The sequence below is a fragment of the Stylophora pistillata genome, chromosome 7, assembly GCF_964205215.1.
Source record: "Stylophora pistillata chromosome 7, jaStyPist1.2, whole genome shotgun sequence".
In the NCBI taxonomy this organism is placed as follows: domain Eukaryota; kingdom Metazoa; phylum Cnidaria; class Anthozoa; order Scleractinia; family Pocilloporidae; genus Stylophora; species Stylophora pistillata.
The window spans coordinates 9,376,986-9,392,008 of NC_142525.1; the positions used below are offsets into that span (position 1 = coordinate 9,376,986).

Genomic DNA, 15,023 nt, shown 5'->3' on the forward strand with positions numbered 1-15,023 from the left:
TTTCTTCGTCTATTTGCAATGCGTTTGGTGAAGAATCGAGTCCCTGTTAAGCCTCTCGTTTTCGTACACCTTTGTGTCCAAGAATCCAATTTCTGACTTTGATATTCCAGCCGACGGCACAGAATCAAGAGAATTAATTACCCCTTGACAACATGTGGCTTCTTGCCTCGTCTTAATTTTGGCCTTTTTTAATTTTTTTCTTAAAGATTGACTTTTCTGAAGAAAAATGTCACGAAAGATCCTTAAAAGAGCATTTCTAAACCTCCAGATTTCAAAGTTTTCTGGGGGGTATGCCACCAGACCCCTCTAGCGGCTCGCGCCTTGGGCGCTCGAGACTTGCCTCGTCTTGTCCTGAAATCTGGCTACAGACCGGCTTGCGAGTTACAAATTATTCTCTTCTGTCTTTGGTTCTGTTCAACAGACAGGACACGTCGTCAAAATTCCTCTTCCTACATTGCGATTTAGTTGTACTCTGGGTGATAATACTCTGTTTATATTTTTTGCCATGAAAATGTTATCAAAAGCAACTGCTGTTGTGGTATTCTTTGCTGTTTCCGTTCGGTGTGTAACAGAAAGTATAACAATAACAATGGCGGTTGAACATGGCCCACAAAGCTTAAATTTTTTTTCTATTATTAAATACCATGAATATAGCACCTTTAAATGGCAAATAAATTATCCTTATGAGCTTTCCTTGGCAGATGAGTCGCTTCCCTCTTGTCAATCAACTGACGAATTCTGAGAACTAGCCACCCATTGTTCGTATTCATGTTTCTCGAAACTTGTTTGAAAATGATATGGTTAAATATTGCATTTTCGGTTTGTTACGATTCGCGCCATCACACGAAGTCAAGGAGCAACAAGAATGAGACTTATTGGATTTTACTTACCATTCTACATATCAGTCGTGCAACCTCCCGTAACAGGTAAGTTAAAATGAGAATTCAAAGTCATAATTCTTAAAACAAGGAATGTAAATCTTATTTTTAATGGTGGTATTCTTAAACTGAGGAACTTTCACTGGAGAGTATTAAATTCTTAAAGCAGAAATCTTGATCCTTACATTTCAAGGAATTGACTCTCAAAATTCTTTATTGTTAGTCAGTCTAAATATTGCATTTTCGGTTTGTTACGATTCGCGCCATCACAAGAAGTCAAGAATACTCAAAACAAGGATTTGTTTCAAAATGATATGGTTAAATGTTGCATTTTCGGTTTGTTACGACTCGCGCCATCACACGAAGTCAAGCAGCAACAAGAATGAGACTTATTGGATTTTACTTACCATTCTTCATATCAGTCGTGCAACCTCCCGTAACAGGTAAGTTAAAATGAGAATTCAAAGTCATAATTCTTAAAACAAGGAATGTAAATCTTATTTTTAATGGTGGTATTCTTAAACTGAGGAACTTTCACTGGAGAGTATAAAATTCTTAAAGCACAAATATTGATCCTTACATTTCAAGGAATTGACTCTCAAAATAAGGAAAAAACTCCTTGTTTTGAGTATCCACTGACTAACAATAAAGAATTCCCAAAAAACAAAATTTAGAGTGGTGCGAACATCCTTGTACTTGTTTTTTCATCCTCGTGCTAATAATTATCTCAGAAGTGCGAAACAGGCCTCAAGGGCAGTACTCAGTTGCAACACAAGCATAGGCATAAACATAACAAGCTAATGTGCAGGTGGGCTCAGCTGTAACATAAACATGAGCACAAGCGCTCAGTCGATGTTATGTTAAATCTTTAGGGACATGGTTAGTATAAGCAGTATAGTGCTTGCTGATTGCCTGAAAGTCTTTCGCTTATGTTTATCCTTACACTTATGCCAACCAAGTCTTAACTAGACAGTATAAGCATAAAAAGAAGGCAACGTTTTGATAATCTTATGCACATATGCTTATCCTTATGTTCGTGCGTTCCATCCAGCGCATAAGATTTTACATGCCTATCCCATCCCTATGCTTGCATCGCAAGTAAATATTGAGCTCAATATTGGAACAATAGTTTTATGATAAAGAAAACAGCACCCTTTTGAACTTTCATTCCACAAACCTTTACAGTAAAATCTGGAACAGTGATTGTCTTGCACCAAATCCTAATCAAGCCATATTTTCTGTCTTCGAGGCCTATTTTAGTTTCACATCATATTCCTCATAATGCTCATTTACCAGTCTAACGATTCATACCTTAGTAAGGAAATCAAACACCCATTTCTATATACGTGACAAATTACATTGGCTTATCCAATTCATGAGTTGGCTCACAGAGCCTTTGATCTCTTTTGAAATGAGTTATTGGAGTAACAAAAAAAAATCATTGTGACAATCATATTCGAGTTCATATGTACCAATTTGCCAGGTAAATTTAACTGTAATTAGTATAAGTGCTCAGTTGTTCTCTTCGGCACCCCATGGTTTGAATAAAAGAAAGGAATTTCATTCGACAGATAGAATTTGCAATATTTATTTTCCATCTTATAATAGGCGCTACTAATTGATCGTTCAAAGGCCCTTTTCTTAGATTTTGTCGGTCCTTTAGGTGTGGATTCGACTCGGAGGCTCTGCCAAGGGATCTTATTATGATTAGTATCATTTAAGGGCCCCTCCAGGGATTTTGTTGCTAATTTGCCCTTTCGGGCTCCAAAGGCCTTGTCTTGGGATTTTGATACGGTTTACAGTGGTAGTTAAAAGTGGGCGTCCCCTTTTTTTACTTACCGCATTGCTTCTTTGTAATTGGTTATGCCACTCATTTTAACATATTTAGTATTCTTATCTTTTAGTTTTTAGGGTTTGTTTCATGTATTTTGTCCACTGCTTTCTTTGTAATTAGGTTTTTAGTTATCTTTTTATTAGCACCAGTTCATTAGTCGTTATCTGTAATTACGTTATCATTAGCACTTCGATCTTATTTAATGCTCCCTTTTTATTTCAAAAGTTGTAAATAGCTGAAGGTCTCTGGCCGAAACGTTTTTATTAAATTTTTGTATATTTTTGACGTCAGAATTTGTCCGTCCTCGCAATTTTTGAACCTCTATATATATGTATATATGTATATATATGTATATGTAATAACAAGTTAAAAGGCCTCGAACCAACAGTGACGCCGCGCCAGAAGGATCCAAAAGGATTCACAGTCCAAACCTCGATAAATAATAGGAAAAATATTGTAGTACACGAGGACGGACAACTTCGAGCTAAGAAAGACATATACTCAAATAAAAAGTCTAAGAAAGTTTACTAAAAACGTTTCGGTCCGAGACCTTCATCAGTTGTAATACAATGACTTACAAATTCCTAAAATAGATTTATATAGGGCGTGATGACACATATAAACAAAAACAGTAATTACTACGCGAAAAATTATCACAATAAAAAGAAATGGAAAAATTGTCGAATTCACTAAAAATGTTAAGGAACCAGCGTTGACTTGAAAGGCAAAGAATTGTGCTAAAATTCCCAATTAACGCTGAGACTGGGACCTTTGATGCCCGCCCAATTTGAAAATATTCTCCGCATTAATTATAGTTTATTCTTTTTATGGAGTGAAATTCCAATTTCCAATAATTATAGTTTATTCTTTTTTTGGAGTGAAATATGTATATGTATATGTATATGTATGTATGTATATGTATACGTATACATATACATATACATGTATATATACATGTACATGTACATATACATATACATATACATCTATTTAACAATTATTCCACGAGCGCGCGTTGGACATGACATGATAGATAGCCAACGAGGCGCCTAGCGCCGAGTTGGCTATAATCATCTCATATCCAACAAGCTCGAGTGGAATAATTGTTTTATTAAAAACGTTAAATTAAATTATTAAATTTTATTAAATCTTTTGCTCCCTTTTAATTTTAAGCTGACACGTACGCTTGCCATATTTGTAGATTATGGTATATTGGCTGATATACCATAATGGCTAAGCCAATAAAAAGTCTTGAATTGCATTATCCAATGATCTAGTTTTTAATAAATATACATATACATATATATATATATATATATATATATATATATAGAACTATTTCAATTCATTTATTTTAGTCCCTATAACACGTTTCGCTATTATCTATTCTATTTTTGTATTATTACGTCATGACATGCTTACTGTTGACACGAATTTTAAATTTGAATATTGCTCATGTAATTAGTATGCTCCTGAGGAAGACCGAGACGGTCAAAACGTCGAGCTAATAAACCAACAAAGCTACATTAGTGTTGGTCTCTTGACCATCACATTTCTGCTTTTATTTACGTTATTTCAAGAGCCCACGATCGCTTCAGTGATCCTCCAAGCAGCAGGTTTGAGACTGATCAACATTGTTTGGGACCCCTTACAAGTTTCTACTTGTATATATATATATATATATATATATATATGTAACAAGGTGCCTCTTATCAACAATGCGTCGATATTTTGCGTCGATAAACTGCTTTAGAGCATTTGAGAAATTCCCTACGTTATCTAAAAAATGCGGTAGTGGTATCAACGGTAATCCAAGCAGATCGCGAGGGCAGCATGTGTTTATTAATTTCGTAAAGGACGCATCACAAAAGATTAATGATATTATAACAATGATAGAAGTGGTAATACGACTGAAAAAAATACAAGTGATTACTAAATTCGGACAATCCGTGGCAAAAACCAGCCATCGATTCTACGCTTTTATTAATTAAAAAAAAGACAGTCATGATCACCTCCTCGAAATGAGTGACAACAGCGCGTGCACACGATGCGTACTGTCCCATTGTCTAGTTCCTTTCCTATCAGTGCTAAAATCAGGCTGATAAGAACCAATCACGTTCGAGAATTTTGTCACAGTTTTAATTGAAACGATGATAATAATAATAATAATACCGATATTAATAAAGATATTAAAGATAATGATAATGAAAATGGTAATAATAATAATAATTATTATTATTATTACTATTGTTATAACCTTTATTCATTATAATCACCAAAAATATTAAAAATTGTGATAAATGCTTGAAATTTGAAAAATGCCTGATAAAAATCTAAGAAAAACTAGCCAATACACCCCTCAATTACGAATAGGCGGCAGTCATCGATAATAATGATAATGATAGTAAAAATTATAATAATAATATTTATGATAAGGATGATCTTAAGGGTAATAATTATAATGATAATAATAATTGATATTTGCAATTAAAACAAAAAACAGTTTACTTCAAGGAAAAACCAACTTCTAACGGTAGTTCTTGAAAATTGAATATGTAGATAACTGTCTCGTTAATAATGCACAATCATGATCATAGAAATAGTAATAATGGTGATGATAAAAACAAAAATATGGAGAATAATGACAACCATAACCCATAATAAATTCCATATTGAAATCTAACGCTATAAAATTGTGCGAAAGCTACCCATAGTATGTGATTGCGTAACTTGAAGCTATGTTCATGGCAAGTTTTTAAAACCAAGATTTCCGCACACTCATGACAGAACATCAGATAAAAATGGTGATAAATGATAATTTTAATGACAGTAAAAGTTTTGATGGTAAGATAAAAAAGTGCGTCCCTCGATGGGTTATTTGTAAAGTAAATTCGCTAATTTGGCCTTTTGTTTAGGGCTCTCGTATTGAGACAGTAAGTCGAATGACCTGCCACTAACCTTTTAACAAAGGTGGCCTCGGTATTTTTAACTTCCAAATTAAAGGTGACTCCTTGAAGCTAGCCTCTCTAGTGTCTAATCTCTCTAGCCCCGAATCAAAGTCCTTTTACTTAACCAAATACTTACTAGGATTTAGGCCTGCTCCTTTCGGCCGGAGTGGCATTCTCTTCGCGACAATTTCACTCCGAGTTCGCATGACTCTACACCATATTACGAGAAATGCTTTTCGGCGCTTACCACTCTTCGCGGGATTGTGTCCCGCAAAGAGTGGCAAGACTTGGATTTTACCTCTAAGAAATGCTATCGGGCCCTGTTAAGGTTACTTCCTTCCTTCGCGGGTGTCCTTGGGGAAACAATTCGTACGCGCGCTAGTTTGAAGAGAACCCTAACGAACTATACATCAAAACAAAGCTTAATAAATGCAGTTTGCGATAAAAATATCATGTTGGCGATTTTTTCATTTAGGAAGTGTCAGGAGCCGGTAAGGCGTGAAACGACCCATTGTCCTTCTATTGAATTTATCGGGTATCGGATCCCGCGGCACGAGAAAAATGGCTGCCCAGTCTCATTCACAAGGCATCAATCAACAAAAGTATGTCAGGCTTTTCCGATATACTGATTGGTTGCCTAGATATTCGCATCTAAAGTTAGAGTAGCGAAAAATATGCGAAGCGTGTCGCGTAAATGGACACATCGTAAAAAATATTTAAAATATCACAATTTTCTAACACAATTTTGTTTGTCATCATCCCAGAAATTTTTCGGCGAAATTTCACGAAAATCGGTCAAATCTACATACCCTATAAATTCGCTCAAAGCGGATGTATTCCTCTCAAATTCAAATGCGAGATTTTAGCTCCTAAAGGTTTGTAAACAACTTGCGCCACACCAGGAGACAGAATCTCGCCTCCTGAAACCGCAAACCAATGAGAAGACGAGACCTAGCGTCAATGACAATGGATCAAGATTTTCCCAAGAAAAGTATCGTGTAGCAGTCACGTTTTATTATCTCGCCCTCTTAAACGTTTAGTAATGGACAAAGTCGGCGAAGGGAAAACCCGCGGCAGAAAGGGTAAATCTGTCGCATTCTTTTTTTTCTCCATCGGTTTCGTCAGATTCCAATGACGAATCTTGTTTACAACCTTCTGTGGTGTTGACTTTAATTTTTAAAGAGTCTCACCCACCCAGTTTGCATTGCGCCCTCACGCTCTTCATTTGCCATTTTCAGGGCCCCCGAAAATCCGAGATTTTTCTCCTTTGTATTTGCTCTTTTCTTTCGGCAATTTAGAGGATTAGAGAAACAGGACCCTTTTTTAAGGTCCTGTTTCCTCTGGAATATTTTCTACTGTTTCTTAACTGTCTTTCTGAAACAGTTTCGCAAAGGAAGGTTCTTTTCAAGTGCACTGTGTAGTTGGTTTTCTGTTGACTCAACAGGCTAACAAGAAGTTGATCTTTATCGTTCGAAGTTAGTTTGGTCACAAACTCCTACAAAAAGAAGACAGAAAGGACAGGCTTATAAATGCGGAGAATCATGAGGATGCGCCGGGTTTGAAATAATTTCCAACATGACCGAGATAAGGTCAGTTAACAAACTTAGAATTTTATAACGCCGTAAACAAACCTTTATTTCGCGCTGAGAGTCCTCCACAGCTTGTCTGTGGCGGGCAAAAGCACTCGGGTTACCAATCTCTTGACCTTCCTCGACCTGGTTTTTGCAGGGTGCTTTCTTCGTACCACACTTGCAATTTTTAGAACATTTTAGGTTCGCGTTTTGGCACGGACAGCCTTCGTATCGCGCACTCTTCTTGCGGCTGCAAGTATTTTTAAAATTGCAAACCTACAACGAATAAACCTGAAGTTAGTCACAGAAGTAACAACGGCTATTAGACTGAAACGACAGTAAAACAAAATTTTTAGCTCGAGCAAATTCTTACCATGCGATTGCTGTTGGCGTCGCTGGTACTTGGCGCAGCGACTGTACCGTTAACGGTGGTTTCACGAGGACATTGAGCCCTGTTCACAGTTCTGATGGGTCTGATAGGAGATCCATAAGCGTTGACCTCAACTTCCTCCTCATAATAAGAAAGGTCACTTTCTGAAATTTCACGGTCGCTCTCATCCATCTTTCACGCTTGTCTGGAGGTGGCTAATCGTTGACCAAATATGGGAGCGATGTAAGAATATCCTGTACAACAAAAACAACAAAGGCGCGCAATGCAAACTGGGTGGGTAACATTATTTAAGCTTCTTGCCCCAAGGATAATCGAATGCTGCCGATCTTCAGCGGATGCCGAGCTTGTCGACAGCTCCTGGCCAAACCAAGAGCCTTTGTCGCTTTGTTTTGTTTTGTTTTGTTTTTTTTTTTGGACAAAATGCTGCCATTTTTCTCTTCTTTGGGCCTGCCTTTTTCTTTTTCTTTACCCAAGGACTCTTCTCTAATTTTGAGTTTTGTTTTTTAATTTATCAGTGAGAAAAGACTTTCCACGAGCAGATAACTTCCACGTGTGCATTTTGTCAAGGGCACGATGTAAACTAAATATGCAAATGACATGAAATTGCCTCGAATATTACCCCGGGGGGTTCGCCCATTTACGAGATTATGATACATTCCTGATTTATTAACTTTTATTTGACAATACGTTTTTCTAATTAAGTCGGACGCTTTTTGAGATTTTAAATTTTTTTTCTTTTTTAAACGTTAGTTAAAATGTGTAATTTCAATCTAGTCCAAAAAAAAATTAACGATTTTTTCGGCCTCTGAAGGTAGGAATTAACCTTAGAGAGAATTCTGCTTCCCCGATTCTTCACCGTTTTTGGTCTCCCTTTCTACCTATCGATTTCAAACTTGACAATCTCTGAAAATTGGTACGAGATGACTTTTCTGAAAACTACAAGAATGATTTGCTGTGGTCAATTGTCCTTCGGGCCATTAAAGTCCGCGATTCCCTAAAACATTGGGGCTATATTGATTCTGATAAATGAACCTACTGCTCTCGAAAAGAAACAATTGATCACTGTTTTCTTAATTGTTCCCGTGCTAATAAAGTGTGGTCGTAGTTTTCTCCTGGGATCTTCTCTCTCCTTGGTAATTTCTTCTCCACTTAGCTTGTACTTCTGTTTTCTTCTTTCAGTGGACTCCAGCCAGCCCAAAAAATGCACGATTGGCCCGTTTTCTTATTAAAACGATCTTCTATGGCGTTTGGAAGTTTCGTAATAATGCTACTTTTCGCAATGGAAAGGAAATCATGAGGGTATAATCCGTTATTTCCTTAATGATATCAAGAAGATAATTCTCTGTCACCACTTTCGTCTCTGTTTATTTGACTTTAAAAATTTGTGGAAAGCTCCAGCACTGTCAAGTAGACAATACCACTATTAAAATTCTCGGGTAAATAGTTGATAGTTGATTTAGTAACTAATTTAATAAATTGATTAATTCTTTAACAGTTAGTTCCTTTTAGGTTTCTTTAAATTATCCTTAGTAGCATAAGTACATTTAAATTTAGTTTATTAGTAGCATTAATACTGTATTCCTAGAACATTCCATTTATTGAATAGACCATTAGCATCCCTACATTAGTCAACACTAAATAGATAAATATTAGCTCTACCTCGTATTCTTTGATTATTAACTAGCCTATTAGCCGCACTTTACATTTATGGAATATTGATTGTAATCTCATTAGCATATCATATTAAAGACCATTATAGACTCTGAACTTTTCCGAAATGCTTAGTTAGCTGGGGCCACGCTCACGTGCGTTAGCACTTTTATTTCGTAACCTAGGTGGTTTGTATTGAATAAACCCTTTTCACAACTTAAAAAAAGGTCGAAATAGTGTGCGCCCTGTCTACAGTTAGATAGCTCTCGCTTGGCTTTGCCTTCAGGCTTGATCGACTTGGCTGCCTTGCTATTGAGCACTCTACACTGGGGTTGCCATGCGCTTAGCCCGTGTGCAAATTTCATCACCTTAGGTGTGATTTGAGCACTTTTGTATAGCAAGGCGTCTGAACTTGTTCCCAGCGGTGTAGCGCCCAGGCAACGGTATAAAGCTAGTCTTTATTCGAGAACTTGCCTCAGTGTCTCTGATCCACTGCACGGATGAGACCCATACAGGTCGAAACAGTGTGCGCCCATAAAGTCCCCCCTCTAATAATTCCATCCTTTGTGTCACTCGGCATTTCTCTTTTGATAATTATTTTGTTGGCTATAAAGATCAAGAGGCCTGATCTGTTCAAACAGAATCGTCGCAATGCATATGATCTTACGGTTCGTAATGTTGATTGCGTCGTGTGAGTCCATAACATTTTAAACCACTGGGATGACAAATATCGTTCACAATAAGAGTAAAGAGTACGCTCTCAATTTTTCTTTGCAATAGCAAAAGACAAAAATGAAAATATCTAAACTAAACAAAACACCAAAATACGAAAGAAAAAACAACAAATAAACAAATCGTTTATTATTTCATAAGTATTTTCTAAATTGTGAAAACTGTCCGTATATGTACTGTACATTCGGAGCACGTTTTCTGCCCTTAGAGCGCAATGGGTGATGTTATTTGTATTTTTTAAAAAGCTGTTTGCATTTGAATTTTGTAAAAGAATGCAAGGATTTTTAAGAAAGAATACGATGAATTTGTAACGAATTTTATGTGGAAATGCAAACAAAATAACTTAATTAAAGAATGTTATAGAATAATTTCTTGCAATTGTGTTGTATGTTTATTACGTGTATCTGTTCGCTTTCTTAGCCTTTTATCCTTAACTTGAGTATCTGTAAGTTGATTAAAATATCAAATTTCAAGTATCCATAAATCCCAGGAAACTGGTTTAAAATCCTCAGCTTTTCGTTTACTCACAATCGTGCAAGAACGGTTTTGGTCGTTAAAGCTATTATACAATTATCAACAGCCAGAGGGAAATAAGATATAGACTGTGGCGGGCTTGAATATAAGTTTATTATGGATAATAACAGTTACTATTATACCGGTTATAGGAGTCGCTCCTGTGTAAGAATATTTTAAGTTGTTTAACAACGTAGTTGAGTTCATAGGATTGTAGTGTTTTTCTTTTGGTTGAATTTTTCCGTAACAGTTCCCATTCAACCAATTGCTGGTCTCTTTCGCAGCCGATCGCCTTGGTTACACTCCTCCTTGCGTGAAGAGCCGTAATTAAATAGGGCCGCATGTAAGAGAAAGACGACCTTTTAATTCTAGCGATTGCTGACTGACTTTCCAAACTACAAAATAAGGGATAAGCAGTATATATATCATATTAACAAGCGCGAGGGCTGTACTGGGAGAATATCGGCCCGAGGTCTTGACAGTACGGACCGAGCGCAGGGAGGTCCGTACAAAAAAGACCGAAGGCCGATATTCTTCCAGTACGGTCCCGAGCAAGCTTGGTTAATAAGAGATTTATTATAGGACTGAACTTCAACGGGACACAAGTGCGGTATCATTCGGGACCATTCGGGACAGTGCCCGGTCCAATGCTGTGAGAATATTGACCGGCAATAGAGCATTTTGATTGGTTGATTTTAGTTATTGGCCCTCTGACTGCCCGAGTCGTGTAATAAATGTGTGCTATTAACCAAGCCTGAAGTCAAGATGGCTGGATATTGGCCGAGCTCTTTCTTTGTGATTCTATAGGCAGAGAAGAATATTCTTAGGTGGACATATCAAACTTACCTTTAACATCTGCCTCTACAGACTTTCGTGACATGTCACGCAGTCCGGGGTTAGTCAAAACCACACTAATTTTCGAGCATTTTCTTCGTTTTCGCGTATTCCCTTTGAATCGCTATCTTTCTTACCTTCAGTTTATAAAACTATCGTATATAAGCTTTCTATAACACTGTATTTGAAGGTAATCATGACAACATTTCGTTCGGGTTTTTTAAACTTTTGGTTAGCAATTCAGACATTTCGAAGAGGGGTTTATGCCAGATGCAAGCACTGGCCATAGAGTCTGGGGCTAGAACTCTAAAGCGCATGCACAGAACTGGTCATTACCGCGAAATATGAAAAGAAGAATAAATTTGGCGCAATTTGATGTATAATACATGAGGTTTGGATATTGTTTGGGTTCGGGAAATGGGACTCGAAGTTTACGCACTGGTGATTTTGCCCTCGCTGGCTCTTCTCGCGGTGGCCGTAGATGCACAAAACGATTTTGGTGAAGAATCAAGTGGTCCGAAAGGGGAAAAATTACCTTGGTTTTAATTACGAAATAAACAAGTAAGTAAAATTGCGTTAATCGAAGTGTTTTTAAACCCGTTTCTTTTCTTCTTTTTTTCAATTTTTTTTTTCATCGAATTGATTTTTTTTTTTTTTTTTAACAGCTATCTCATATATTCCCTGTCGAAGAAGCCTGACCAAGAGCCGAAGGACGAAAGTGCCGATTCTCTGATTGCAGGAATCGTGTAAAAAATCTTAAGGGAATCTGAGATCAGCGGGGTTGTGATAAATTCCAGAATTCTCAACGTCTTCAGGAAAAAGATTTCTCTCCTCCACTCAGCGTTCAAGAAAGCTTCCAAAAGTGGGGGGAAGAGTGTAAAGAAGCTGATTGACCCATGGAAGGCGAAAAACTACTCCTTCAAAATTTTCTTTCATGAGCTTGAAAAAAACTGATTGAGGAAAACCAACAGCTCCGTGGGCAGAAAAGGAAAGCTGAACTGGATCTAGCCGTAGAGCAGGCAAAAAGATTAAAAATTGAGCAGAAACTCGAAAATGTCATTAGGGACTCGGAAAACAGAAAAGAACAGTACAAAGAAAAATTCAAGAGATTAGCGAAGAAAGCAGCAAGAATGCAAAAAAGGGACAAAGAGCTCCAAACAAGAATAAAAAGTTCGCCGATTGCACCAAATAACACCAGGCAAGGATAAGGCGAACATTCAAAGAAGACTGCCAGTCAGCACTATCATTTTTAGGCCTGTATGACTTTGTTGCCACCAAGGTGGAGATATTCAATAATGACACCCAGCAAGATGAAACTATTTCATTGGTAGAAGAGGGAGAATTTCAACTACTAGAAACTGAGCCAAAAGAACTGACTGACAATGATATTGATGATATTAATATGTGGGTCTACTTAAAAGACAAATTTAATATCACTAATGAAGCTTGGCATGAGTTGGCCATAAAGTGTAAAGACATGCCCACAAAATATAAGGTATGTAAACATCTAGATAAGCTAAATTCCAATTGGAATCTAAAAAAAACACTAGGGGAGGCAGAGGGAATACAGATTTCTCTCAGGGACAGTCTTGAAGAACAGATACAAAGGCTGCAGAAAAATGGAGTATTGGACGAGGCTACTACTATTGAAGTAAAGATCAGTGGTGATGGTACCAACATTGGGAAGAGGCTTAAACTTGAAAATGTAACATACACAATTTTGAATGAAAAGGATGCAGCAATGAATGAAAAAAGGAGCTTTGTTCTAGCAATAATTAACACAACAGAGAACTATGACAATCTTAGAGAAAGCCTTGCTGATCTAAACAATGAAATGTCCAATTTAAAAGAAATAACTGTAAATAATCGTAAGTATAGCATTGAGGATTTTTTAGGGGGAGACTAGAAGTTTCTAGCCTGTGTCTGTGGTCTAGGAGCTGCAAATCAAAATTTTGCCTGTATTTGGTGTAAGTGCCCAAGACATGAAAGGTTTGGCATCAGTAAAAAGTGGTCTTTAACTGACAAATCTCTTGGGGCAAGAGATTCACAAAAAATAGGTAAGCATGCAAAATCTAAACAATATAATTGTAAAACCAATCCATTATTTAATTTTATTCCTATTGACCATGTAATAATTGATACACGACATTTGTTTTTGAGAATATCTGATAATTTAATTGAACTTCTTAGCAGGGAACTTTGCAGAAAAGATGCGATTGACACGGTATATACTTTTTCAAATGGTTTTTGTCGAAATAAGTATAAACACATGGCTGGGTATGAAAATTTGTAAAAGAGCTAGGAATGAATTTTGAATAGAAAATTACTAAGGATACCAAGAGGTTGGAGTACAGAGATCTTACTGGACCTGAAAAACTCTTGCTCTTTCAACACATAAATTTTCAGGCACTACTATCAGAAGGTCATGTTGCAGATAAGCTGCAAGCCCTATTGGGTAATTTCATAGATATTATTGGTGACCTCAAACTAGATTATACTACTGATGATGCTATCTCTATCCTTGAAGAAAAGATAAAAAAATGGTTTCAAAAATTTCTTGACCTTTACCAAGCAAAAGATGTGACACCTTATATGCATTCTTTGTATGCTCATGTACCTGAATTTTTAAAGCTTTACCAAAATTTAGCATATTACACTCAGCAAGGTATGGAGAAGTATAATGACACTGTATCGAAGGACTACTTTAGATCATCAAACCATAGGGGGGTTTCTGCACTAAAGCAACTTTTCTTGAAAAAACACAGAATACAGCTTGTGGAAGCTGCTGGTTTGGAAAGAGTGAAGGAAAGCTACAACTGTGGACACTGTTCAACTTCTGGCCATACCATCAAAACATGTACTGCAAAATGCAACAAATGTGATGCTCCTACTTTCTGTGCACATCTTGTTAAAATAGGTGATAAATGGAAGCCAAGATGTGATTTAATCAATCAGTAATCATATGATATATTAATGTGCTAAAGGAGTGTATTACCCTTTAACTGTTAGTAGAAGTTGTGAAGAATAATTTTGCTATGCCTGTGAAATGTTTCTTGTATGCAGTATTCAAGTAGTCTTTTTCACAAATATTACTGTATTGATTACAACAGAATCACAGACTGAAATATATGGGTCATTTATACCCACATGTTTACATTTTACGTAAATAATTCACTGGCAAGTAAATTAATTATTTTAAATCAACCATTCAGATACAGAAAAATAAATGAACACGTGCTAAATGAAATATATTAATGATGGAGTATATTTTTGTATCCACATCTGTTGCCATCTTCACGGACAAATGTAAAAACGACTTGATGCCCGTCTTCTATTTCAGATCTCACGTATTTATCGCCAATTAATTTAAATTCCACTATAGGGTTTCTTTTTGTCAGCCAAAATCTCAAAGTTCCTGGTTCAAAATGGGCAAAATCACCGTTTTCATTCATGATCCGCTCATTCCACCTTGTGCCGAAATAACAATCAAGAGTTTCATTAGAAAGAACTTCATGTAAGAGTTTATTCCCCTGATATCTTTTGGACGTTATCCTTCCCAGACTTTCATTAAAAACGTCGTCATCGACTTGAATTTCAATACGAACTTCGGGGTCCTCCCTGCGCCCTGAGTACAACTTTAGCTTGATCTCCCTGTACACACGTTCACAAAAA

The 15,023-nt window shown here is 36.7% G+C and overlaps 1 pseudogene across 1 annotated transcript; it reads left to right on the forward strand.

The window, feature by feature from the left end:
• The first annotated feature begins 11,119 nt into the window (after nt 1-11,119).
• On the forward strand, nt 11,120-14,512 carry LOC148726532 (uncharacterized; annotated as a pseudogene). Its single transcript, XR_015989336.1, has 2 exons — nt 11,120-11,912; nt 12,017-14,512. The product of XR_015989336.1 is annotated as an uncharacterized LOC148726532 (transcript).
• The last annotated feature ends 511 nt before the right edge of the window (nt 14,513-15,023 follow it).